The sequence below is a fragment of the Crinia signifera genome, chromosome 3 (assembly GCF_055691185.1).
Source record: "Crinia signifera chromosome 3, ASM5569118v1, whole genome shotgun sequence".
In the NCBI taxonomy this organism is placed as follows: domain Eukaryota; kingdom Metazoa; phylum Chordata; class Amphibia; order Anura; family Myobatrachidae; genus Crinia; species Crinia signifera.
This window is the reverse complement of record NC_139219.1, coordinates 107,588,705-107,612,803: the sequence shown is the minus strand read 5'-3', so window position 1 is coordinate 107,612,803 and position 24,099 is coordinate 107,588,705. Positions and strand designations below refer to the sequence as shown.

At 42.0% G+C, this 24,099-nt stretch overlaps 19 non-coding genes across 19 annotated transcripts; 12 read left to right on the top strand and 7 right to left on the bottom strand.

Annotated features, from left to right (window-relative positions):
* Positions 1-665: 665 nt before the first annotated feature.
* TRNAG-GCC (transfer RNA glycine (anticodon GCC)) lies at positions 666-736 on the bottom strand. Its single transcript has one exon. It is a non-coding gene; the product is annotated as a tRNA-Gly (tRNA).
* Positions 737-892: 156 nt separating this feature from the next.
* On the top strand, positions 893-965 carry TRNAK-CUU (transfer RNA lysine (anticodon CUU)). The gene has a single exon. It is a non-coding gene; the product is annotated as a tRNA-Lys (tRNA).
* Positions 966-2,014: 1,049 nt separating this feature from the next.
* TRNAK-CUU (transfer RNA lysine (anticodon CUU)) lies at positions 2,015-2,087 on the top strand. The gene has a single exon. It is a non-coding gene; the product is annotated as a tRNA-Lys (tRNA).
* A 1,049-nt stretch (positions 2,088-3,136) lies between these two features.
* On the top strand, positions 3,137-3,209 carry TRNAK-CUU (transfer RNA lysine (anticodon CUU)). Its single transcript has one exon. It is a non-coding gene; the product is annotated as a tRNA-Lys (tRNA).
* Positions 3,210-4,030: 821 nt separating this feature from the next.
* TRNAG-GCC (transfer RNA glycine (anticodon GCC)) lies at positions 4,031-4,101 on the bottom strand. Its single transcript has one exon. It is a non-coding gene; the product is annotated as a tRNA-Gly (tRNA).
* A 1,050-nt stretch (positions 4,102-5,151) lies between these two features.
* On the bottom strand, positions 5,152-5,222 carry TRNAG-GCC (transfer RNA glycine (anticodon GCC)). Its single transcript has one exon. It is a non-coding gene; the product is annotated as a tRNA-Gly (tRNA).
* A 1,050-nt stretch (positions 5,223-6,272) lies between these two features.
* On the bottom strand, positions 6,273-6,343 carry TRNAG-GCC (transfer RNA glycine (anticodon GCC)). Its single transcript has one exon. It is a non-coding gene; the product is annotated as a tRNA-Gly (tRNA).
* Positions 6,344-6,499: 156 nt separating this feature from the next.
* Positions 6,500-6,572, top strand: TRNAK-CUU (transfer RNA lysine (anticodon CUU)). The gene has a single exon. It is a non-coding gene; the product is annotated as a tRNA-Lys (tRNA).
* A 1,048-nt stretch (positions 6,573-7,620) lies between these two features.
* Positions 7,621-7,693, top strand: TRNAK-CUU (transfer RNA lysine (anticodon CUU)). Its single transcript has one exon. It is a non-coding gene; the product is annotated as a tRNA-Lys (tRNA).
* Positions 7,694-9,410: 1,717 nt separating this feature from the next.
* Positions 9,411-9,481, bottom strand: TRNAG-GCC (transfer RNA glycine (anticodon GCC)). Its single transcript has one exon. It is a non-coding gene; the product is annotated as a tRNA-Gly (tRNA).
* An 899-nt stretch (positions 9,482-10,380) lies between these two features.
* On the top strand, positions 10,381-10,453 carry TRNAK-CUU (transfer RNA lysine (anticodon CUU)). The gene has a single exon. It is a non-coding gene; the product is annotated as a tRNA-Lys (tRNA).
* A 1,038-nt stretch (positions 10,454-11,491) lies between these two features.
* Positions 11,492-11,564, top strand: TRNAK-CUU (transfer RNA lysine (anticodon CUU)). The gene has a single exon. It is a non-coding gene; the product is annotated as a tRNA-Lys (tRNA).
* Positions 11,565-13,502: 1,938 nt separating this feature from the next.
* On the bottom strand, positions 13,503-13,573 carry TRNAG-GCC (transfer RNA glycine (anticodon GCC)). Its single transcript has one exon. It is a non-coding gene; the product is annotated as a tRNA-Gly (tRNA).
* A 2,010-nt stretch (positions 13,574-15,583) lies between these two features.
* Positions 15,584-15,656, top strand: TRNAK-CUU (transfer RNA lysine (anticodon CUU)). Its single transcript has one exon. It is a non-coding gene; the product is annotated as a tRNA-Lys (tRNA).
* Positions 15,657-17,598: 1,942 nt separating this feature from the next.
* On the bottom strand, positions 17,599-17,669 carry TRNAG-GCC (transfer RNA glycine (anticodon GCC)). Its single transcript has one exon. It is a non-coding gene; the product is annotated as a tRNA-Gly (tRNA).
* A 156-nt stretch (positions 17,670-17,825) lies between these two features.
* Positions 17,826-17,898, top strand: TRNAK-CUU (transfer RNA lysine (anticodon CUU)). Its single transcript has one exon. It is a non-coding gene; the product is annotated as a tRNA-Lys (tRNA).
* A 1,048-nt stretch (positions 17,899-18,946) lies between these two features.
* Positions 18,947-19,019, top strand: TRNAK-CUU (transfer RNA lysine (anticodon CUU)). The gene has a single exon. It is a non-coding gene; the product is annotated as a tRNA-Lys (tRNA).
* A 1,048-nt stretch (positions 19,020-20,067) lies between these two features.
* Positions 20,068-20,140, top strand: TRNAK-CUU (transfer RNA lysine (anticodon CUU)). Its single transcript has one exon. It is a non-coding gene; the product is annotated as a tRNA-Lys (tRNA).
* A 2,252-nt stretch (positions 20,141-22,392) lies between these two features.
* On the top strand, positions 22,393-22,465 carry TRNAK-CUU (transfer RNA lysine (anticodon CUU)). Its single transcript has one exon. It is a non-coding gene; the product is annotated as a tRNA-Lys (tRNA).
* The last annotated feature ends 1,634 nt before the right edge of the window (positions 22,466-24,099 follow it).

Genomic DNA, 24,099 nt, shown 5'->3' with positions numbered 1-24,099 from the left:
GAAGGGCAATCCTTGCCTTGCCATGATGCCATAACACTGTAAAAAAGCCTAGCTATCTGAGTCAATAGCGAATAAGACTCCAAATCTAAAAGTCATTTGCTTTGAGCACAACATTGGGTGGTGTTTATTCCCTTTTCAGATCCATGCCTCCCTCTTGGCAGGCGAGAATTCTACCACTAAACCACAAGATTCTACCACTAAATCATTGTATGTTGAATTCTATGCCTGCACCACCAAAATGCAAAGAGCCATGCACTCTTTAACAAAATATATCGCTGTTTCAGGTGTACATCAGTGGGTGAAACCATGCAGGAATATCAGGATCTACTGAATGTGGAAACTTTGCTTTGGTTTAGTAGTGTAGATTGAAGAGCAAGCGTTGCCTTGCCTTGATGCTACAACACTGTAACAAAGCCTGGCCAGCTTAGTCAATAGAAATAAAACTCCCAAGCTAAGAGTCATATGCTTTTAGTACAACATTTGTTTGGTGATTATTCCCTTTTCAGATCCAGACCTCTCTCTTGGCAGGTGGGAATTCTACCACTAAACCACAAGATTCTACCATTAATTTATTGTATGTGGAATTCTATACCTGCACCACCAAAATGCAAAGAGCCAGCCACTCTTTAACAAAATATACCATAATTTCAGTAAAACCTGAGTACTGCATTGGCCGGGAATCGAACCCGGGCCTCCCGCGTGGCAGGCGAGAATTCTACCACTGAACAACCAATGCTTCACATTTTACTTCAAGGTTACTTACCCATTTTCCTCAATGTGTGAAACCAAGCATGCATCTCAGTGTACTGAATGTGGTAGCCTAGATCTACTTTAATAGCTTGTAGGGCACTCCTTGGCTTGAGTGGCCTTTTTGTCACACAACAGTAACCAAGCCTGGCTAGCTCAGTCGGTAGAGCATGAGACTCTTAATCTCAGGGTCGTGGGTTCGAGCCCCACGTTGGGCGGTGTTTTTTCCCAGAATTCTACAGGCGAGATCTCTGTCACTACACAACCAAACGTGTTTTATTTGAAACTTAAAAGAGGTGTACATCAGTGTGTGAAACCAAGCAGGAATCTCAGGATCTACTAAATGTGGAAACCTTGCTTTGGTTTTATAAATTGAAGGGCAATCCTTGCCTTGCCATGATGCCATAACACTGTAAAAAAGCCTAGCTATCTGAGTCAATAGCGAATAAGACTCCAAATCTAAGAGTCATTTGCTTTGAGCACAACATTGGGTGGTGTTTATTCCCTTTTCAGATCCATGCCTCCCTCATGGCAGGCGAGAATTCTACCACTAAACCACAAGATTCTACCACTAAATCATTGTATGTTAAATTCTATACCTGCACCACCAAAATGCAAAGAGCCAGGCACTCTTTAACAAAATATATCGCTGTTTCAGGTGTACATCAGTGGGTGAAACCATGCAGGAATATCAGGATCTACTGAATGTGGAAACTCTGCTTTGGTTTAATAGTGTAGATTGAAGAGCAAGCGTTGCCTTGCCTTGATGCTACAACACTGTAACAAAGCCTGGCCAGCTTAGTCAATAGAAATAAAACTCCCAAGCTAAGAGTCATATGCTTTTAGTACAACATTTGTTTGGTGTTTATTCCCTTTTCAGATCCAGACCTCTCTCTTGGCAGGTGGGAATTCTACCACTAAACCACAAGATTCTACCATTAATTTATTGTATGTGGAATTCTATACCTGCACCACCAAAATGCAAAGAGCCAGCCACTCTTTAACAAAATATACCATAATTTCAGTAAAACTTGAGTACTGCATTAGCCGGGAATCGAACCCGGGCCTCCCGCGTGGCAGGCGAGAATTCTACCACTGAACAACCAATGCTTCACATTTTGCTTCAAGGTTACTTACCCCTTTTCCTCAAAGTGTCGAAACCAAGCATGCATCTCAGTGTACTGAATGTGGTAGCCTAGATCTACTTTAATAGCTTGTAGGGCACTCCTTGGCTTGAGTGGCCTTTTTGTCACATCACAGTAACCAAGCCTGGCTAGCTCAGTCGGTAGAGCATGAGACTCTTAATCTCAGGGTCGTGGGTTCGAGCCCCACGTTGGGCGGTGTTTTTTCCCAGAATTCTACAGGCGAGATCTCTGTCACTACAAAACCAAACGTGTTTTATTTGAAACTTAAAAGAGGTGTACATCAGTGTGGGAAACCAAGCAGGAATCTCAGGATCTACTAAATGTGGAAACCTTGCTTTGGTTTTATAAATTAAAGGGCAATCCTTGCCTTGCCATGATGCCATAACACTGTAAAAAAGCCTAGCTATCTGAGTCAATAGCGAATAAGACTCCAAATCTAAGAGTCATTTGCTTTGAGCACAACATTGGGTGGTGTTTATTCCCTTTTCAGATCCATGCCTCCCTCATGGCAGGCGAGAATTCTACCACTAAACCACAAGATTCTACCACTAAATCATTGTATGTTAAATTCTATACCTGCACCACCAAAATGCAAAGAGCCAGGCACTCTTTAACAAAATATATCGCTGTTTCAGGTGTACATCAGTGGGTGAAACCATGCAGGAATATCAGGATCTACTGAATGTGGAAACTTTGCTTTGGTTTAATAGTGTAGATTGAAGAGCAAGCGTTGCCTTGCCTTGATGCTACAACACTGTAACAAAGCCTGGCCAGCTTAGTCAATAGAAATAAAACTCCCAAGCTAAGAGTCATATGCTTTTAGTACAACATTTGTTTGGTGTTTATTCCCTTTTCAGATCCAGACCTCTCTCTTGGCAGGTGGGAATTCTACCACTAAACCACAAGATTCTACCATTAATTTATTGTATGTGGAATTCTATACCTGCACCACCAAAATGCAAAGAGCCAGCCACTCTTTAACAAAATATACCATAATTTCAGTAAAACTTGAGTACTGCATTAGCCGGGAATCGAACCCGGGCCTCCCGCGTGGCAGGCGAGAATTCTACCACTGAACAACCAATGCTTCACATTTTGCTTCAAGGTTACTTACCCCTTTTCCTCAAAGTGTCGAAACCAAGCATGCATCTCAGTGTACTGAATGTGGTAGCCTAGATCTACTTTAATAGCTTGTAGGGCACTCCTTGGCTTGAGTGGCCTTTTTGTCACATCACAGTAACCAAGCCTGGCTAGCTCAGTCGGTAGAGCATGAGACTCTTAATCTCAGGGTCGTGGGTTCGAGCCCCACGTTGGGCGGTGTTTTTTCCCAGAATTCTACAGGCGAGATCTCTGTCACTACAAAACCAAACGTGTTTTATTTGAAACTTAAAAGAGGTGTACATCAGTGTGGGAAACCAAGCAGGAATCTCAGGATCTACTAAATGTGGAAACCTTGCTTTGGTTTTATAAATTAAAGGGCAATCCTTGCCTTGCCATGATGCCATAACACTGTAAAAAAGCCTAGCTATCTGAGTCAATAGCGAATAAGACTCCAAATCTAAGAGTCATTTGCTTTGAGCACAACATTGGGTGGTGTTTATTCCCTTTTCAGATCCATGCCTCCCTCATGGCAGGCGAGAATTCTACCACTAAACCACAAGATTCTACCACTAAATCATTGTATGTTAAATTCTATACCTGCACCACCAAAATGCAAAGAGCCAGGCACTCTTTAACAAAATATATCGCTGTTTCAGGTGTACATCAGTGGGTGAAACCATGCAGGAATATCAGGATCTACTGAATGTGGAAACTTTGCTTTGGTTTAATAGTGTAGATTGAAGAGCAAGCGTTGCCTTGCCTTGATGCTACAACACTGTAACAAAGCCTGGCCAGCTTAGTCAATAGAAATAAAACTCCCAAGCTAAGAGTCATATGCTTTTAGTACAACATTTGTTTGGTGTTTATTCCCTTTTCAGATCCAGACCTCTCTCTTGGCAGGTGGGAATTCTACCACTAAACCACAAGATTCTACCATTAATTTATTGTATGTGGAATTCTATACCTGCACCACCAAAATGCAAAGAGCCAGCCACTCTTTAACAAAATATACCATAATTTCAGTAAAACTTGAGTACTGCATTGGCCGGGAATCGAACCCGGGCCTCCCGCGTGGCAGGCGAGAATTCTACCACTGAACAACCAATGCTTCACATTTTACTTCACGGTTACTTACCCATTTTCCTCAATGTGTGAAACCAAGCATGCATCTCAGTGTACTAAATGTGGTAGCCTAGATCTACTTTAATAGCTTGTATTGCACTCCTTGGCTTGAGTGGCCTTTTTGTCAAATCACAGTAACCAAGCCTGGCTAGCTCAGTCGGTAGAGCATGAGACTCTTAATCTCAGGGTCATGGGTTCGAGCCCCACGTTGGGCGGTGTTTTTTCCCAGAATTCTACAGGCGAGATCTCTGTCACTACACAACCAAACGTGTTTTATTTGAAACTTAAAAGAGGTGTACATCAGTGTGTGAAACCAAGCAGGAATCTCAGGATCTACTAAATGTGGAAACCTTGCTTTGGTTTTATAGATTGAAGGGCAATCCTTGCCTTGCCATGATGCCATAACACTGTAAAAAAGCCTAGCTATCTGAGTCAATAGCGAATAAGACTCCAAATCTAAAAGTCATTTGCTTTGAGCACAACATTGGGTGGTGTTTATTCCCTTTTCAGATCCATGCCTCCCTCTTGGCAGGCGAGAATTCTACCACTAAACCACAAGATTCTACCACTAAATCATTGTATGTTGAATTCTATGCCTGCACCACCAAAATGCAAAGAGCCATGCACTCTTTAACAAAATATATCGCTGTTTCAGGTGTACATCAGTGGGTGAAACCATGCAGGAATATCAGGATCTACTGAATGTGGAAACTTTGCTTTGGTTTAGTAGTGTAGATTGAAGAGCAAGCGTTGCCTTGCCTTGATGCTACAACACTGTAACAAAGCCTGGCCAGCTTAGTCAATAGAAATAAAACTCCCAAGCTAAGAGTCATATGCTTTTAGTACAACATTTGTTTGGTGATTATTCCCTTTTCAGATCCAGACCTCTCTCTTGGCAGGTGGGAATTCTACCACTAAACCACAAGATTCTACCATTAATTTATTGTATGTGGAATTCTATACCTGCACCACCAAAATGCAAAGAGCCAGCCACTCTTTAACAAAATATACCATAATTTCAGTAAAACTTGAGTACTGCATTGGCCGGGAATCGAACCCGGGCCTCCCGCGTGGCAGGCGAGAATTCTACCACTGAACAACCAATGCTTCACATTTTACTTCAAGGTTACTTACCCATTTTCCTCAATGTGTGAAACCAAGCATGCATCTCAGTGTACTGAATGTGGTAGCCTAGATCTACTTTAATAGCTTGTAGGGCACTCCTTGGCTTGAGTGGCCTTTTTGTCACATCACAGTAACCAAGCCTGGCTAGCTCAGTCGGTAGAGCATGAGACTCTTAATCTCAGGGTCATGGGTTCGAGCCCCACGTTGGGCGGTGTTTTTTCCCAGAATTCTACAGGCGAGATCTCTGTCACTACACAACCAAAAGTGTTTTATTTGAAACTTAAAAGAGGTGTACATCAGTGTGTGAAACCAAGCAGGAATCTCAGGATCTACTAAATGTGGAAACCTTGCTTTGGTTTTATAGATTGAAGGGCAATCCTTGCCTTGCCATGATGCCATAACACTGTAAAAAAGCCTAGCTATCTGAGTCAATAGCGAATAAGACTCCAAATCTAAAAGTCATTTGCTTTGAGCACAACATTGGGTGGTGTTTATTCCCTTTTCAGATCCATGCCTCCCTCTTGGCAGGCGAGAATTCTACCACTAAACCACAAGATTCTACCACTAAATCATTGTATGTTGAATTCTATGCCTGCACCACCAAAATGCAAAGAGCCATGCACTCTTTAACAAAATATATCGCTGTTTCAGGTGTACATCAGTGGGTGAAACCATGCAGGAATATCAGGATCTACTGAATGTGGAAACTTTGCTTTGGTTTAGTAGTGTAGATTGAAGAGCAAGCGTTGCCTTGCCTTGATGCTACAACACTGTAACAAAGCCTGGCCAGCTTAGTCAATAGAAATAAAACTCCCAAGCTAAGAGTCATATGCTTTTAGTACAACATTTGTTTGGTGATTATTCCCTTTTCAGATCCAGACCTCTCTCTTGGCAGGTGGGAATTCTACCACTAAACCACAAGATTCTACCATTAATTTATTGTATGTGGAATTCTATACCTGCACCACCAAAATGCAAAGAGCCAGCCACTCTTTAACAAAATATACCATAATTTCAGTAAAACTTGAGTACTGCATTGGCCGGGAATCGAACCCGGGCCTCCCGCGTGGCAGGCGAGAATTCTACCACTGAACAACCAATGCTTCACATTTTACTTCAAGGTTACTTACCCATTTTCCTCAATGTGTGAAACCAAGCATGCATCTCAGTGTACTGAATGTGGTAGCCTAGATCTACTTTAATAGCTTGTAGGGCACTCCTTGGTTTGAGTGGCCTTTTTGTCACATCACAGTAACCAAGCCTGGCTAGCTCAGTCGGTAGAGCATGAGACTCTTAATCTCAGGGTCGTGGGTTCGAGCCCCACGTTGGGCGGTGTTTTTTCCCAGAATTCTACAGGCGAGATCTCTGTCACTACACAACCAAACGTGTTTTATTTGAAACTTAAAAGAGGTGTACATCAGTGTGTGAAACCAAGCAGGAATCTCAGGATCTACTAAATGTGGAAACCTTGCTTTGGTTTTATAAATTGAAGGGCAATCCTTGCCTTGCCATGATGCCATAACACTGTAAAAAAGCCTAGCTATCTGAGTCAATAGCGAATAAGACTCCAAATCTAAGAGTCATTTGCTTTGAGCACAACATTGGGTGGTGTTTATTCCCTTTTCAGATCCATGCCTCCCTCATGGCAGGCGAGAATTCTACCACTAAACCACAAGATTCTACCACTAAATCATTGTATGTTAAATTCTATACCTGCACCACCAAAATGCAAAGAGCCAGGCACTCTTTAACAAAATATATCGCTGTTTCAGGTGTACATCAGTGGGTGAAACCATGCAGGAATATCAGGATCTACTGAATGTGGAAACTCTGCTTTGGTTTAATAGTGTAGATTGAAGAGCAAGCGTTGCCTTGCCTTGATGCTACAACACTGTAACAAAGCCTGGCCAGCTTAGTCAATAGAAATAAAACTCCCAAGCTAAGAGTCATATGCTTTTAGTACAACATTTGTTTGGTGTTTATTCCCTTTTCAGATCCAGACCTCTCTCTTGGCAGGTGGGAATTCTACCACTAAACCACAAGATTCTACCATTAATTTATTGTATGTGGAATTCTATACCTGCACCACCAAAATGCAAAGAGCCAGCCACTCTTTAACAAAATATACCATAATTTCAGTAAAACTTGAGTACTGCATTAGCCGGGAATCGAACCCGGGCCTCCCGCGTGGCAGGCGAGAATTCTACCACTGAACAACCAATGCTTCACATTTTACTTCAAGGTTACTTACCCATTTTCCTCAATGTGTGAAACCAAGCATGCATCTCAGTGTACTGAATGTGGTAGCCTAGATCTACTTTAATAGCTTGTAGGGCACTCCTTGGCTTGAGTGGCCTTTTTGTCACATCACAGTAACCAAGCCTGGCTAGCTCAGTCGGTAGAGCATGAGACTCTTAATCTCAGGGTCGTGGGTTCGAGCCCCACGTTGGGCGGTGTTTTTTCCCAGAATTCTACAGGCGAGATCTCTGTCACTACAAAACCAAACGTGTTTTATTTGAAACTTAAAAGAGGTGTACATCAGTGTGTGAAACCAAGCAGGAATCTCAGGATCTACTAAATGTGGAAACCTTGCTTTGGTTTTATAAATTGAAGGGCAATCCTTGCCTTGCCATGATGCCATAACACTGTAAAAAAGCCTAGCTATCTGAGTCAATAGCGAATAAGACTCCAAATCTAAGAGTCATTTGCTTTGAGCACAACATTTGGTGGTGTTTATTCCCTTTTCAGATCCATGCCTCCCTCATGGCAGGCGAGAATTCTACCACTAAACCACAAGATTCTACCACTAAATCATTGTATGTTAAATTCTATACCTGCACCACCAAAATGCAAAGAGCCAGGCACTCTTTAACAAAATATATCGCTGTTTCAGGTGTACATCAGTGGGTGAAACCATGCAGGAATATCAGGATCTACTGAATGTGGAAACTTTGCTTTGGTTTAGTAGTGTAGATTGAAGAGCAAGCGTTGCCTTGCCTTGATGCTACAACACTGTAACAAAGCCTGGCCAGCTTAGTCAATAGAAATAAAACTCCCAAGCTAAGAGTCATATGCTTTTAGTACAACATTTGTTTGGTGTTTATTCCCTTTTCAGATCCAGACCTCTCTCTTGGCAGGTGGGAATTCTACCACTAAACCACAAGATTCTAACATTAATTTATTGTATGTGGAATTCTATACCTGCACCACCAAAAAGCAAAGAGCCAGACACTCTTTAACAAAATATACCATAATTTCAGTAAAACTTGAGTACTGCATTGGCCGGGAATCGAACCCGGGCCTCCCGTGTGGCAGGTGAGAATTCTACCACTGAACAACCAATGCTTCACATTTTACTTCACGGTTACTTACCCATTTTCCTCAATTTGTGAAACCAAGCATGCATCTCAGTGTACTGAATGTGGTAGCCTAGATTCCTACTTGAAACCAAGCAGGAATCTCAGGATCTACTAAATGTGGAAACCTTGCTTTGGTTTTATAAATTGAAGGGCAATCCTTGCCTTGCCCTGATGCCATAACACTGTAAAAAAGCCTAGCTATCTGAGTCAATAGCGAATAAGACTCCAAATCTAAGAGTCATTCGCTATGAGCACAACATTGGGTAGTGTTTATTCCCTATTCAGATCCATGCCTCCCTCATGGCAGGCGAGAATTCTACCACTAAACCACAAGATTCTACCACTAAATCATTGTATGTTAAATTCTATACCTGCACCACCAAAATGCAAAGAGCCAGGCACTCTTTAACAAAATATATCGCTGTTTCAGGTGTACATCAGTGGGTGAAACCATGCAGGAATATCAGGATCTACTGAATGTGGAAACTTTGCTTTGGTTTAATAGTGTAGATTGAAGAGCAAGCGTTGCCTTGCCTTGATGCTACAACACTGTAACAAAGCCTGGCCAGCTTAGTCAATAGAAATAAAACTCCCAAGCTAAGAGTCATATGCTTTTAGTACAACATTTGTTTGGTGTTTATTCCCTTTTCAGATCCAGACCTCTCTCTTGGCAGGTGGGAATTCTACCACTAAACCACAATATTCTACCATTAATTTATTGTATGTGGAATTCTATACCTGCACCACCAAAATGCAAAGAGCCAGACACTCTTTAACAAAATATACCATAATTTCAGTAAAACTTGAGTACTGCATTGGCCGGGAATCGAACCCGGGCCTCCCGCGTGGCAGGCGAGAATTCTACCACTGAACAACCAATGCTTCATATTTTACTTCAGGTTACTTACCCATTTTCCTCAATGTGTGAAACCAAGCATGCATCTCAGTGTACTGAATGTGGTAGCCTAGATCTACTTTAATAGCTTGTATTGCACTCCTTGGCTTGAGTGGCCTTTTTGTCACATCACAGTAGCCAAGCCTGGCTAGCTCAGTCGGTAGAGCATGAGACTCTTAATCTCAGGGTCGTGTGTTCGAGCCCCACGTTGGGCGGTGTTTTTTCCCAGAATTCTACAGGCGAGATCTCTGTCACTACACAACCAAACTTGTTTTATTTTAAACTTAAAAGAGGTGTACATCAGTGTGTGAAACCAAGCAGGAATCTCAGGATCTACTAAATGTGGAAACCTTGCTTTGGTTTTATAAATTGAAGGGCAATCCTTGCCTTGCCATGATGCCATAACACTGTAAAAAAGCCTAGCTATCTGAGTCAATAGCGAATAAGACTCCAAATCTAAGAGTCATTTGCTTTGAGCACAACATTGGGTGGTGTTTATTCCCTTTTCCTCTCTCTTGGCAGGTGGGAATTCTACCACTAAACCTCAAGAATCTAACATTAATTTATTGTATGTGGAATTCTATACCTGCACCACCAAAAAGCAAAGAGCCAGACACTCTTTAACAAAATATACCATAATTTCAGTAAAACTTGAGTACTGCATTGGCCGGGAATCGAACCCGAGCCTCCCGCGTGGCAGGCGAGAATTCTACCACTGAACAACCAATGCTTCACATTTTACTTCAAGGTTACTTACCCATTTTCCTCAATTTGTGAAACCAAGCATGCATCTCAGTGTACTGAATGTGGTAGCCTAGATCTACTTTAATAGCTTGTAGGGCACTCCTTGGCTTGAGTGGCCTTTTTGTCACATCACAGTAACCAAGCCTGGCTAGCTCAGTCGGTAGAGCATGAGACTCTTAATCTCAGGGTCGTGGGTTCGAGCCCCACGTTGGGCGGTGTTTTTTCCCAGAATTCTACAGGCGAGATCTCTGTCACTACACAACCAAACGTGTTTTATTTGAAACTTAAAAGAGGTGTGTGAAACCAAGCAGGAATCTCAGGATCTACTAAATGTGGAAACCTTGCTTTGGTTTTATAAATTGAAGGGCAATCCTTGCCTTGCCATGATGCCATAACACTGTAAAAAAGCCTAGCTATCTGAGTCAATAGCGAATAAGACTCCAAATCTAAGAGTCATTTGCTTTGAGCACAACATTGGGTGGTGTTTATTCCCTTTTCAGATCCATGCCTCCCTCATGGCAGGCGAGAATTCTACCACTAAACCACAAGATTCTACCACTAAATCATTGTATGTTAAATTCTATACCTGCACCACCAAAATGCAAAGAGCCAGGCACTCTTTAACAAAATATATCGCTGTTTCAGGTGTACATCAGTGGGTGAAACCATGCAGGAATATCAGGATCTACTGAATGTGGAAACTTTGCTTTTGTTTAATAGTGTAGATTGAAGAGCAAGCGTTGCCTTGCCTTGATTCTACAACACTGTAACAAAGCCTGGCCAGCTTAGTCAATAGAAATAAAACTCCCAAGCTAAGAGTCATATGCTTTTAGTACAACATTTGTTTGGTGTTTATTCCCTTTTCAGATCCAGACCTCTCTCTTGGCAGGTGGGAATTCTACCACTAAACCACAAGATTCTACCATTAATTTATTGTATGTGGAATTCTATACCTGCACCACCAAAATGCAAAGAGCCAGACACTCTTTAACAAAATATACCATAATTACAGTAAAATTTGAGTACTGCATTGGCCGGGAATCGAACCCAGGCCTCCCGCGTGGCAGGCGAGAATTCTACCACTGAACAACCAATGCTTCACATTTTACTTCATGGTTACTTACCCATTTTCCTCAATGTGTGAAACCAAGCATGCATCTCAGTGTACTGAATGTGGTAGCCTAGATCTACTTTAATAGCTTGTATTGCACTCCTTGGCTTGAGTGGCCTTTTTGTCACATCACAGTAACCAAGCCTGGCTAGCTCAGTCGGTAGAGCATGAGACTCTTAATCTCAGGGTCGTGGGTTCGAGCCCCACGTTAGGCGGTGTTTTTTCCCAGAATTCTACAGGCGAGATCTCTGTCACTACACAACCAAACGTGTTTTATTTGAAACTTAAAAGAGGTGTACATCAGTGTGTGAAACCAAGCAGGAATCTCAGGATCTACTAAATGTGGAAACCTTGCTTTGGTTTTATAAATTGAAGGGCAATCCTTGCCTTGCCATGATGCCATAACACTGTAAAAAAGCCTAGCTATCTGAGTCAATAGCGAATAAGACTCCAAATCTAAGAGTCATTTGCTTTGAGCACAACATTGGGTGGTGTTTATTCCCTTTTCAGATCCATGCCTCCCTCATGGCAGGCGAGAACTCTTTAACAAAATATATCGCTGTTTCAGGTGTACATCAGTGGGTGAAACCATGCAGGAATATCAGGATCTACTGAATGTGGAAACTTTGCTTTGGTTTAATAGTGTAGATTGAAGAGCAAGCGTTGCCTTGCCTTGATGCTACAACACTGTAACAAAGCCTGGCCAGCTTCGTCAATAGAAATAAAACTCCCAAGCTAAGAGTCATATGCTTTTAGTACAACATTTGTTTGGTGTTTATTCCCTTTTCAGATCCAGACCTCTCTCTTGGCAGGTGGGAATTCTACCACTAAACCACAAGATTCTACCATTAATTTATTGTATGTGGAATTCTATACCTGCACCACCAAAATGCAAAGAGCCAGATACTCTTTAACAAAATATACCATAATTTCAGTAAAACTTGAGTACTGCATTGCCCGGGAATCGAACCCGGGCCTCCCGCGTGGCAGGCGAGAATTCTACCACTGAACAACCAATGCTTCACATTTTACTTCACGGTTACTTACCCATTTTCCTCAATGTGTGAAACCAAGCATGCATCTCAGTGTACTGAATGTGGTAGCCTAGATCTACTTTAATAGCTTGTATTGCACTCCTTGGCTTGAGTGGCCTTTTTGTCAAATCACAGTAACCAAGCCTGGCTAGCTCAGTTGGTAGAGCATGAGACTCTTAATCTCAGGGTCATGGGTTCGAGCCCCACATTGGGCGGTGTTTTTTCCCAGAATTCTACAGGCGAGATCTCTGTCACTACACAACCAAACGGGTCATGGGTTCGAGCCCCACATTGGGCAGTGTTTTTTCCCAGAATTCTACAGGCGAGATCTCTGTCACTACACAACCAAACGTGTTTTATTTGAAACTTAAAAGAGGTGTACATCAGTGTGTGAAACCAAGCAGGAATCTCAGGATCTACTAAATGTGGAAACCTTGCTTTGGTTTTATAAATTGAAGGGCAATCCTTGCCTTGCCATGATGCCATAACACTGTAAAAAAGCCTAGCTATCTGAGTCAATAGCGAATAAGACTCCAAATCTAAGAGTCATTCGCTATGAGCACAACATTGGGTAGTGTTTATTCCCTATTCAGATCCATGCCTCCCTCATGGCAGGCGAGAATTCTACCACTAAACCACAAGATTCTACCACTAAATCATTGTATGTTAAATTCTATACCTGCACCACCAAAATGCAAAGAGCCAGGCACTCTTTAACAAAATATATCGCTGTTTCAGGTGTACATCAGTGGGTGAAACCATGCAGGAATATCAGGATCTACTGAATGTGGAAACTTTGCTTTGGTTTAATAGTGTAGATTGAAGAGCAAGCGTTGCCTTGCCTTGATGCTACAACACTGTAACAAAGCCTGGCCAGCTTAGTCAATAGAAATAAAACTCCCAAGCTAAGAGTCATATGCTTTTAGTACAACATTTGTTTGGTGTTTATTCCCTTTTCAGATCCAGACCTCTCTCTTGGCAGGTGGGAATTCTACCACTAAACCACAATATTCTACCATTAATTTATTGTATGTGGAATTCTATACCTGCACCACCAAAATGCAAAGAGCCAGACACTCTTTAACAAAATATACCATAATTTCAGTAAAACTTGAGTACTGCATTGGCCGGGAATCGAACCCGGGCCTCCCGCGTGGCAGGCGAGAATTCTACCACTGAACAACCAATGCTTCATATTTTACTTCAGGTTACTTACCCATTTTCCTCAATGTGTGAAACCAAGCATGCATCTCAGTGTACTGAATGTGGTAGCCTAGATCTACTTTAATAGCTTGTATTGCACTCCTTGGCTTGAGTGGCCTTTTTGTCACATCACAGTAGCCAAGCCTGGCTAGCTCAGTCGGTAGAGCATGAGACTCTTAATCTCAGGGTCGTGTGTTCGAGCCCCACGTTGGGCGGTGTTTTTTCCCAGAATTCTACAGGCGAGATCTCTGTCACTACACAACCAAACTTGTTTTATTTTAAACTTAAAAGAGGTGTACATCAGTGTGTGAAACCAAGCAGGAATCTCAGGATCTACTAAATGTGGAAACCTTGCTTTGGTTTTATAAATTGAAGGGCAATCCTTGCCTTGCCATGATGCCATAACACTGTAAAAAAGCCTAGCTATCTGAGTCAATAGCGAATAAGACTCCAAATCTAAGAGTCATTTGCTTTGAGCACAACATTGGGTGGTGTTTATTCCCTTTTCCTCTCTCTTGGCAGGTGGGAATTCTACCACTAAACCTCAAGAATCTAACATTAATTTATTGTATGTGGAATTCTATACCTGCACCACCAAAAAGCAAAGAGCCAGACACTCTTTAACAAAATATACCATAATTTCAGTAAAACTTGAGTACTGCATTGGCCGGGAATCGAACCCGAGCCTCCCGCGTGGCAGGCGAGAATTCTACCACTGAACAACCAATGCTTCACATTTTACTTCAAGGTTACTTACCCATTTTCCTCAATTTGTGAAACCAAGCATGCATCTCAGTGTACTGAATGTGGTAGCCTAGATCTACTTTAATAGCTTGTAGGGCACTCCTTGGCTTGAGTGGCCTTTTTGTCACATCACAGTAACCAAGCCTGGCTAGCTCAGTCGGTAGAGAATGAGACTCTTAATCTCAGGGTCGTGGGTTCGAGCCCCACGTTGGGCGGTGTTTTTTCCCAGAATTCTACAGGCGAGATCTCTGTCACTACACAACCAAACGTGTTTTATTTGAAACTTAAAAGAGGTGTGTGAAACCAAGCAGGAATCTCAGGATCTACTAAATGTGGAAACCTTGCTTTGGTTTTATAAATTGAAGGGCAATCCTTGCCTTGCCATGATGCCATAACACTGTAAAAAAGCCTAGCTATCTGAGTCAATAGCGAATAAGACTCCAAATCTAAGAGTCATTTGCTTTGAGCACAACATTGGGTGGTGTTTATTCCCTTTTCAGATCCATGCCTCCCTCATGGCAGGCGAGAATTCTACCACTAAACCACAAGATTCTACCACTAAATCATTGTATGTTAAATTCTATACCTGCACCACCAAAATGCAAAGAGCCAGGCACTCTTTAACAAAATATATCGCTGTTTCAGGTGTACATCAGTGGGTGAAACCATGCAGGAATATCAGGATCTACTGAATGTGGAAACTTTGCTTTTGTTTAATAGTGTAGATTGAAGAGCAAGCGTTGCCTTGCCTTGATTCTACAACACTGTAACAAAGCCTGGCCAGCTTAGTCAATAGAAATAAAACTCCCAAGCTAAGAGTCATATGCTTTTAGTACAACATTTGTTTGGTGTTTATTCCCTTTTCAGATCCAGACCTCTCTCTTGGCAGGTGGGAATTCTACCACTAAACCACAAGATTCTACCATTAATTTATTGTATGTGGAATTCTATACCTGCACCACCAAAATGCAAAGAGCCAGACACTCTTTAACAAAATATACCATAATTACAGTAAAATTTGAGTACTGCATTGGCCGGGAATCGAACCCAGGCCTCCCGCGTGGCAGGCGAGAATTCTACCACTGAACAACCAATGCTTCACATTTTACTTCATGGTTACTTACCCATTTTCCTCAATGTGTGAAACCAAGCATGCATCTCAGTGTACTGAATGTGGTAGCCTAGATCTACTTTAATAGCTTGTATTGCACTCCTTGGCTTGAGTGGCCTTTTTGTCACATCACAGTAACCAAGCCTGGCTAGCTCAGTCGGTAGAGCATGAGACTCTTAATCTCAGGGTCGTGGGTTCGAGCCCCACGTTAGGCGGTGTTTTTTCCCAGAATTCTACAGGCGAGATCTCTGTCACTACACAACCAAACGTGTTTTATTTGAAACTTAAAAGAGGTGTACATCAGTGTGTGAAACCAAGCAGGAATCTCAGGATCTACTAAATGTGGAAACCTTGCTTTGGTTTTATAAATTGAAGGGCAATCCTTGCCTTGCCATGATGCCATAACACTGTAAAAAAGCCTAGCTATCTGAGTCAATAGCGAATAAGACTCCAAATCTAAGAGTCATTTGCTTTGAGCACAACATTGGGTGGTGTTTATTCCCTTTTCAGATCCATGCCTCCCTCATGGCAGGCGAGAATTCTACCACTAAACCACAAGATTCTACCACTAAATCATTGTATGTTAAATTCTATACCTACACCACCAAAATGCAAAGAGCCAGGCACTCTTTAACAAAATATATCGCTGTTTCAGGTGTACATCAGTGGGTGAAACCATGCAGGAATATCAGGATCTACTGAATGTGGAAACTTTGCTTTGGTTTAATAGTGTAGATTGAAGAGCAAGCGTTGCCTTGCCTTGATGCTACAACACTGTAACAAAGCCTGGCCAGCTTCGTCAATAGAAATAAAACTCCCAAGCTAAGAGTCATATGCTTTTAGTACAACATTTGTTTGGTGTTTATTCCCTTTTCAGATCCAGACCTCTCTCTTGGCAGGTGGGAATTCTACCACTAAACCACAAGATTCTACCATTAATTTATTGTATGTGGAATTCTATACCTGCACCACCAAAATGCAAAGAGCCAGATACTCTTTAACAAAATATACCATAATTTCAGTAAAACTTGAGTACTGCATTGCCCGGGAATCGAACCCGGGCCTCCCGCGTGGCAGGCGAGAATTCTACCACTGAACAACCAATGCTTCACATTTTACTTCACGGTTACTTACCCATTTTCCTCAATGTGTGAAACCAAGCATGCATCTCAGTGTACTGAATGTGGTAGCCTAGATCTACTTTAATAGCTTGTAGGGCACTCCTTGGCTTGAGTGGCCTTTTTGTCACATCACAGTAACCAAGCCTGGCTAGCTCAGTCGGTAGAGCATGAGACTCTTAATCTCAGGGTCATGGGTTCGAGCCCCACGTTGGGCGGTGTTTTTTCCCAGAATTCTACAGGCGAGATCTCTGTCACTACACAACCAAAAGTGTTTTATTTGAAACTTAAAAGAGGTGTACATCAGTGTGTGAAACCAAGCAGGAATCTCAGGATCTACTAAATGTGGAAACCTTGCTTTGGTTTTATAGATTGAAGGGCAATCCTTGCCTTGCCATGATGCCATAACACTGTAAAAAAGCCTAGCTATCTGAGTCAATAGCGAATAAGACTCCAAATCTAAAAGTCATTTGCTTTGAGCACAACATTGGGTGGTGTTTATTCCCTTTTCAGATCCATGCCTCCCTCTTGGCAGGCGAGAATTCTACCACTAAACCACAAGATTCTACCACTAAATCATTGTATGTTGAATTCTATGCCTGCACCACCAAAATGCAAAGAGCCATGCACTCTTTAACAAAATATATCGCTGTTTCAGGTGTACATCAGTGGGTGAAACCATGCAGGAATATCAGGATCTACTGAATGTGGAAACTTTGCTTTGGTTTAGTAGTGTAGATTGAAGAGCAAGCGTTGCCTTGCCTTGATGCTACAACACTGTAACAAAGCCTGGCCAGCTTAGTCAATAGAAATAAAACTCCCAAGCTAAGAGTCATATGCTTTTAGTACAACATTTGTTTGGTGATTATTCCCTTTTCAGATCCAGACCTCTCTCTTGGCAGGTGGGAATTCTACCACTAAACCACAAGATTCTACCATTAATTTATTGTATGTGGAATTCTATACCTGCACCACCAAAATGCAAAGAGCCAGCCACTCTTTAACAAAATATACCATAATTTCAGTAAAACTTGAGTACTGCATTGGCCGGGAATCGAACCCGGGCCTCCCGCGTGGCAGGCGAGAATTCTACCACTGAACAACCAATGCTTCACATTTTACTTCAAGGTTACTTACCCATTTTCCTCAATGTGTGAAACCAAGCATGCATCTCAGTGTACTGAATGTGGTAGCCTAGATCTACTTTAATAGCTTGTAGGGCACTCCTTGGTTTGAGTGGCCTTTTTGTCACATCACAGTAACCAAGCCTGGCTAGCTCAGTCGGTAGAGCATGAGACTCTTAATCTCAGGGTCGTGGGTTCGAGCCCCACGTTGGGCGGTGTTTTTTCCCAGAATTCTACAGGCGAGATCTCTGTCACTACACAACCAAACGTGTTTTATTTGAAACTTAAAAGAGGTGTACATCAGTGTGTGAAACCAAGCAGGAATCTCAGGATCTACTAAATGTGGAAACCTTGCTTTGGTTTTATAAATTGAAGGGCAATCCTTGCCTTGCCATGATGCCATAACACTGTAAAAAAGCCTAGCTATCTGAGTCAATAGCGAATAAGACTCCAAATCTAAGAGTCATTTGCTTTGAGCACAACATTGGGTGGTGTTTATTCCCTTTTCAGATCCATGCCTCCCTCATGGCAGGCGAGAATTCTACCACTAAACCACAAGATTCTACCACTAAATCATTGTATGTTAAATTCTATACCTGCACCACCAAAATGCAAAGAGCCAGGCACTCTTTAACAAAATATATCGCTGTTTCAGGTGTACATCAGTGGGTGAAACCATGCAGGAATATCAGGATCTACTGAATGTGGAAACTCTGCTTTGGTTTAATAGTGTAGATTGAAGAGCAAGCGTTGCCTTGCCTTGATGCTACAACACTGTAACAAAGCCTGGCCAGCTTAGTCAATAGAAATAAAACTCCCAAGCTAAGAGTCATATGCTTTTAGTACAACATTTGTTTGGTGTTTATTCCCTTTTCAGATCCAGACCTCTCTCTTGGCAGGTGGGAATTCTACCACTAAACCACAAGATTCTACCATTAATTTATTGTATGTGGAATTCTATACCTGCACCACCAAAATGCAAAGAGCCAGCCACTCTTTAACAAAATATACCATAATTTCAGTAAAACTTGAGTACTGCATTAGCCGGGAATCGAACCCGGGCCTCCCGCGTGGCAGGCGAGAATTCTACCACTGAACAACCAATGCTTCACATTTTACTTCAAGGTTACTTACCCATTTTCCTCAATGTGTGAAACCAAGCATGCATCTCAGTGTACTGAATGTGGTAGCCTAGATCTACTTTAATAGCTTGTAGGGCACTCCTTGGCTTGAGTGGCCTTTTTGTCACATCACAGTAACCAAGCCTGGCTAGCTCAGTCGGTAGAGCATGAGACTCTTAATCTCAGGGTCGTGGGTTCGAGCCCCACGTTGGGCGGTGTTTTTTCCCAGAATTCTACAGGCGAGATCTCTGTCACTACAAAACCAAACGTGTTTTATTTGAAACTTAAAAGAGGTGTACATCAGTGTGTGAAACCAAGCAGGAATCTCAGGATCTACTAAATGTGGAAACCTTGCTTTGGTTTTATAAATTGAAGGGCAATCCTTGCCTTGCCATGATGCCATAACACTGTAAAAAAGCCTAGCTATCTGAGTCAATAGCGAATAAGACTCCAAATCTAAGAGTCATTTGCTTTGAGCACAACATTTGGTGGTGTTTATTCCCTTTTCAGATCCATGCCTCCCTCATGGCAGGCGAGAATTCTACCACTAAACCACAAGATTCTACCACTAAATCATTGTATGTTAAATTCTATACCTGCACCACCAAAATGCAAAGAGCCAGGCACTCTTTAACAAAATATATCGCTGTTTCAGGTGTACATCAGTGGGTGAAACCATGCAGGAATATCAGGATCTACTGAATGTGGAAACTTTGCTTTGGTTTAATAGTGTAGATTGAAGAGCAAGCGTTGCCTTGCCTTGATGCTACAACACTGTAACAAAGCCTGGCCAGCTTAGTCAATAGAAATAAAACTCCCAAGCTAAGAGTCATATGCTTTTAGTACAACATTTGTTTGGTGTTTATTCCCTTTTCAGATCCAGACCTCTCTCTTGGCAGGTGGGAATTCTACCACTAAACCACAAGATTCTACCATTAATTTATTGTATGTGGAATTCTATACCTGCACCACCAAAATGCAAAGAGCCAGACACTCTTTAACAAAATATACCATAATTACAGTAAAATTTGAGTACTGCATTGGCCGGGAATCGAACCCAGGCCTCCCGCGTGGCAGGCGAGAATTCTACCACTGAACAACCAATGTTTCACATTTTACTTCATGGTTACTTACCCATTTTCCTCAATGTGTGAAACCAAGCATGCATCTCAGTGTACTGAATGTGGTAGCCTAGATCTACTTTAATAGCTTGTATTGCACTCCTTGGCTTGAGTGGCCTTTTTGTCACATCACAGTAACCAAGCCTGGCTAGCTCAGTCGGTAGAGCATGAGACTCTTAATCTCAGGGTCGTGGGTTCGAGCCCCACGTTAGGCGGTGTTTTTTCCCAGAATTCTACAGGCGAGATCTCTGTCACTACACAACCAAACGTGTTTTATTTGAAACTTAAAAGAGGTGTACATCAGTGTGTGAAACCAAGCAGGAATCTCAGGATCTACTAAATGTGGAAACCTTGCTTTGGTTTTATAAATTGAAGGGCAATCCTTGCCTTGCCATGATGCCATAACACTGTAAAAAAGCCTAGCTATCTGAGTCAATAGCGAATAAGACTCCAAATCTAAGAGTCATTTGCTTTGAGCACAACATTGGGTGGTGTTTATTCCCTTTTCAGATCCATGCCTCCCTCATGGCAGGCGAGAATTCTACCACTAAACCACAAGATTCTACCACTAAATCATTGTATGTTAAATTCTATACCTGCACCACCAAAATGCAAAGAGCCAGGCACTCTTTAACAAAATATATCGCTGTTTCAGGTGTACATCAGTGGGTGAAACCATGCAGGAATATCAGGATCTACTGAATGTGGAAACTTTGCTTTGGTTTAATAGTGTAGATTGAAGAGCAAGCGTTGCCTTGCCTTGATGCTACAACACTGTAACAAAGCCTGGCCAGCTTCGTCAATAGAAATAAAACTCCCAAGCTAAGAGTCATATGCTTTTAGTACAACATTTGTTTGGTGTTTATTCCCTTTTCAGATCCAGACCTCTCTCTTGGCAGGTGGGAATTCTACCACTAAACCACAAGATTCTACCATTAATTTATTGTATGTGGAATTCTATACCTGCACCACCAAAATGCAAAGAGCCAGATACTCTTTAACAAAATATACCATAATTTCAGTAAAACTTGAGTACTGCATTGCCCGGGAATCGAACCCGGGCCTCCCGCGTGGCAGGCGAGAATTCTACCACTGAACAACCAATGCTTCACATTTTACTTCACGGTTACTTACCCATTTTCCTCAATGTGTGAAACCAAGCATGCATCTCAGTGTACTGAATGTGGTAGCCTAGATCTACTTTAATAGCTTGTATTGCACTCCTTGGCTTGAGTGGCCTTTTTGTCAGATCACAGTAACCAAGCCTGGCTAGCTCAGTTGGTAGAGCATGAGACTCTTAATCTCAGGGTCATGGGTTCGAGCCCCACATTGGGCGGTGTTTTTTCCCAGAATTCTACAGGCGAGATCTCTGTCACTACACAACCAAACGGGTCATGGGTTCGAGCCCCACATTGGGCAGTGTTTTTTCCCAGAATTCTACAGGCGAGATCTCTGTCACTACACAACCAAACGTGTTTTATTTGAAACTTAAAAGAGGTGTACATCAGTGTGTGAAACCAAGCAGGAATCTCAGGATCTACTAAATGTGGAAACCTTGCTTTGGTTTTATAAATTGAAGGGCAATCCTTGCCTTGCCATGATGCCATAACACTGTAAAAAAGCCTAGCTATCTGAGTCAATAGCGAATAAGACTCCAAATCTAAGAGTCATTTGCTTTGAGCACAACATTGGGTGGTGTTTATTCCCTTTTCAGATCCATGCCTCCCTCATGGCAGGCGAGAATTCTACCACTAAACCACAAGATTCTACCACTAAATCATTGTATGTTAAATTCTATACCTGCACCACCAAAATGCAAAGAGCCAGGCACTCTTTAACAAAATATATCGCTGTTTCAGGTGTACATCAGTGGGTGAAACCATGCAGGAATATCAGGATCTACTGAATGTGGAAACTCTGCTTTGGTTTAATAGTGTAGATTGAAGAGCAAGCGTTGCCTTGCCTTGATGCTACAACACTGTAACAAAGCCTGGCCAGCTTAGTCAATAGAAATAAAACTCCCAAGCTAAGAGTCATATGCTTTTAGTACAACATTTGTTTGGTGTTTATTCCCTTTTCAGATCCAGACCTCTCTCTTGGCAGGTGGGAATTCTACCACTAAACCACAAGATTCTACCATTAATTTATTGTATGTGGAATTCTATACCTGCACCACCAAAATGCAAAGAGCCAGCCACTCTTTAACAAAATATACCATAATTTCAGTAAAACTTGAGTACTGCATTAGCCGGGAATCGAACCCGGGCCTCCCGCGTGGCAGGCGAGAATTCTACCACTGAACAACCAATGCTTCACATTTTACTTCAAGGTTACTTACCCATTTTCCTCAATGTGTGAAACCAAGCATGCATCTCAGTGTACTGAATGTGGTAGCCTAGATCTACTTTAATAGCTTGTAGGGCACTCCTTGGCTTGAGTGGCCTTTTTGTCACATCACAGTAACCAAGCCTGGCTAGCTCAGTCGGTAGAGCATGAGACTCTTAATCTCAGGGTCGTGGGTTCGAGCCCCACGTTGGGCGGTGTTTTTTCCCAGAATTCTACAGGCGAGATCTCTGTCACTACAAAACCAAACGTGTTTTATTTGAAACTTAAAAGAGGTGTACATCAGTGTGTGAAACCAAGCAGGAATCTCAGGATCTACTAAATGTGGAAACCTTGCTTTGGTTTTATAAATTGAAGGGCAATCCTTGCCTTGCCATGATGCCATAACACTGTAAAAAAGCCTAGCTATCTGAGTCAATAGCGAATAAGACTCCAAATCTAAGAGTCATTTGCTTTGAGCACAACATTTGGTGGTGTTTATTCCCTTTTCAGATCCATGCCTCCCTCATGGCAGGCGAGAATTCTACCACTAAACCACAAGATTCTACCACTAAATCATTGTATGTTAAATTCTATACCTGCACCACCAAAATGCAAAGAGCCAGGCACTCTTTAACAAAATATATCGCTGTTTCAGGTGTACATCAGTGGGTGAAACCATGCAGGAATATCAGGATCTACTGAATGTGGAAACTTTGCTTTGGTTTAGTAGTGTAGATTGAAGAGCAAGCGTTGCCTTGCCTTGATGCTACAACACTGTAACAAAGCCTGGCCAGCTTAGTCAATAGAAATAAAACTCCCAAGCTAAGAGTCATATGCTTTTAGTACAACATTTGTTTGGTGTTTATTCCCTTTTCAGATCCAGACCTCTCTCTTGGCAGGTGGGAATTCTACCACTAAACCACAAGATTCTAACATTAATTTATTGTATGTGGAATTCTATACCTGCACCACCAAAAAGCAAAGAGCCAGACACTCTTTAACAAAATATACCATAATTTCAGTAAAACTTGAGTACTGCATTGGCCGGGAATCGAACCCGGGCCTCCCGTGTGGCAGGTGAGAATTCTACCACTGAACAACCAATGCTTCACATTTTACTTCACGGTTACTTACCCATTTTCCTCAATTTGTGAAACCAAGCATGCATCTCAGTGTACTGAATGTGGTAGCCTAGATTCCTACTTGAAACCAAGCAGGAATCTCAGGATCTACTAAATGTGGAAACCTTGCTTTGGTTTTATAAATTGAAGGGCAATCCTTGCCTTGCCCTGATGCCATAACACTGTAAAAAAGCCTAGCTATCTGAGTCAATAGCGAATAAGACTCCAAATCTAAGAGTCATTCGCTATGAGCACAACATTGGGTAGTGTTTATTCCCTATTCAGATCCATGCCTCCCTCATGGCAGGCGAGAATTCTACCACTAAACCACAAGATTCTACCACTAAATCATTGTATGTTAAATTCTATACCTGCACCACCAAAATGCAAAGAGCCAGGCACTCTTTAACAAAATATATCGCTGTTTCAGGTGTACATCAGTGGGTGAAACCATGCAGGAATATCAGGATCTACTGAATGTGGAAACTTTGCTTTGGTTTAATAGTGTAGATTGAAGAGCAAGCGTTGCCTTGCCTTGATGCTACAACACTGTAACAAAGCCTGGCCAGCTTAGTCAATAGAAATAAAACTCCCAAGCTAAGAGTCATATGCTTTTAGTACAACATTTGTTTGGTGTTTATTCCCTTTTCAGATCCAGACCTCTCTCTTGGCAGGTGGGAATTCTACCACTAAACCACAATATTCTACCATTAATTTATTGTATGTGG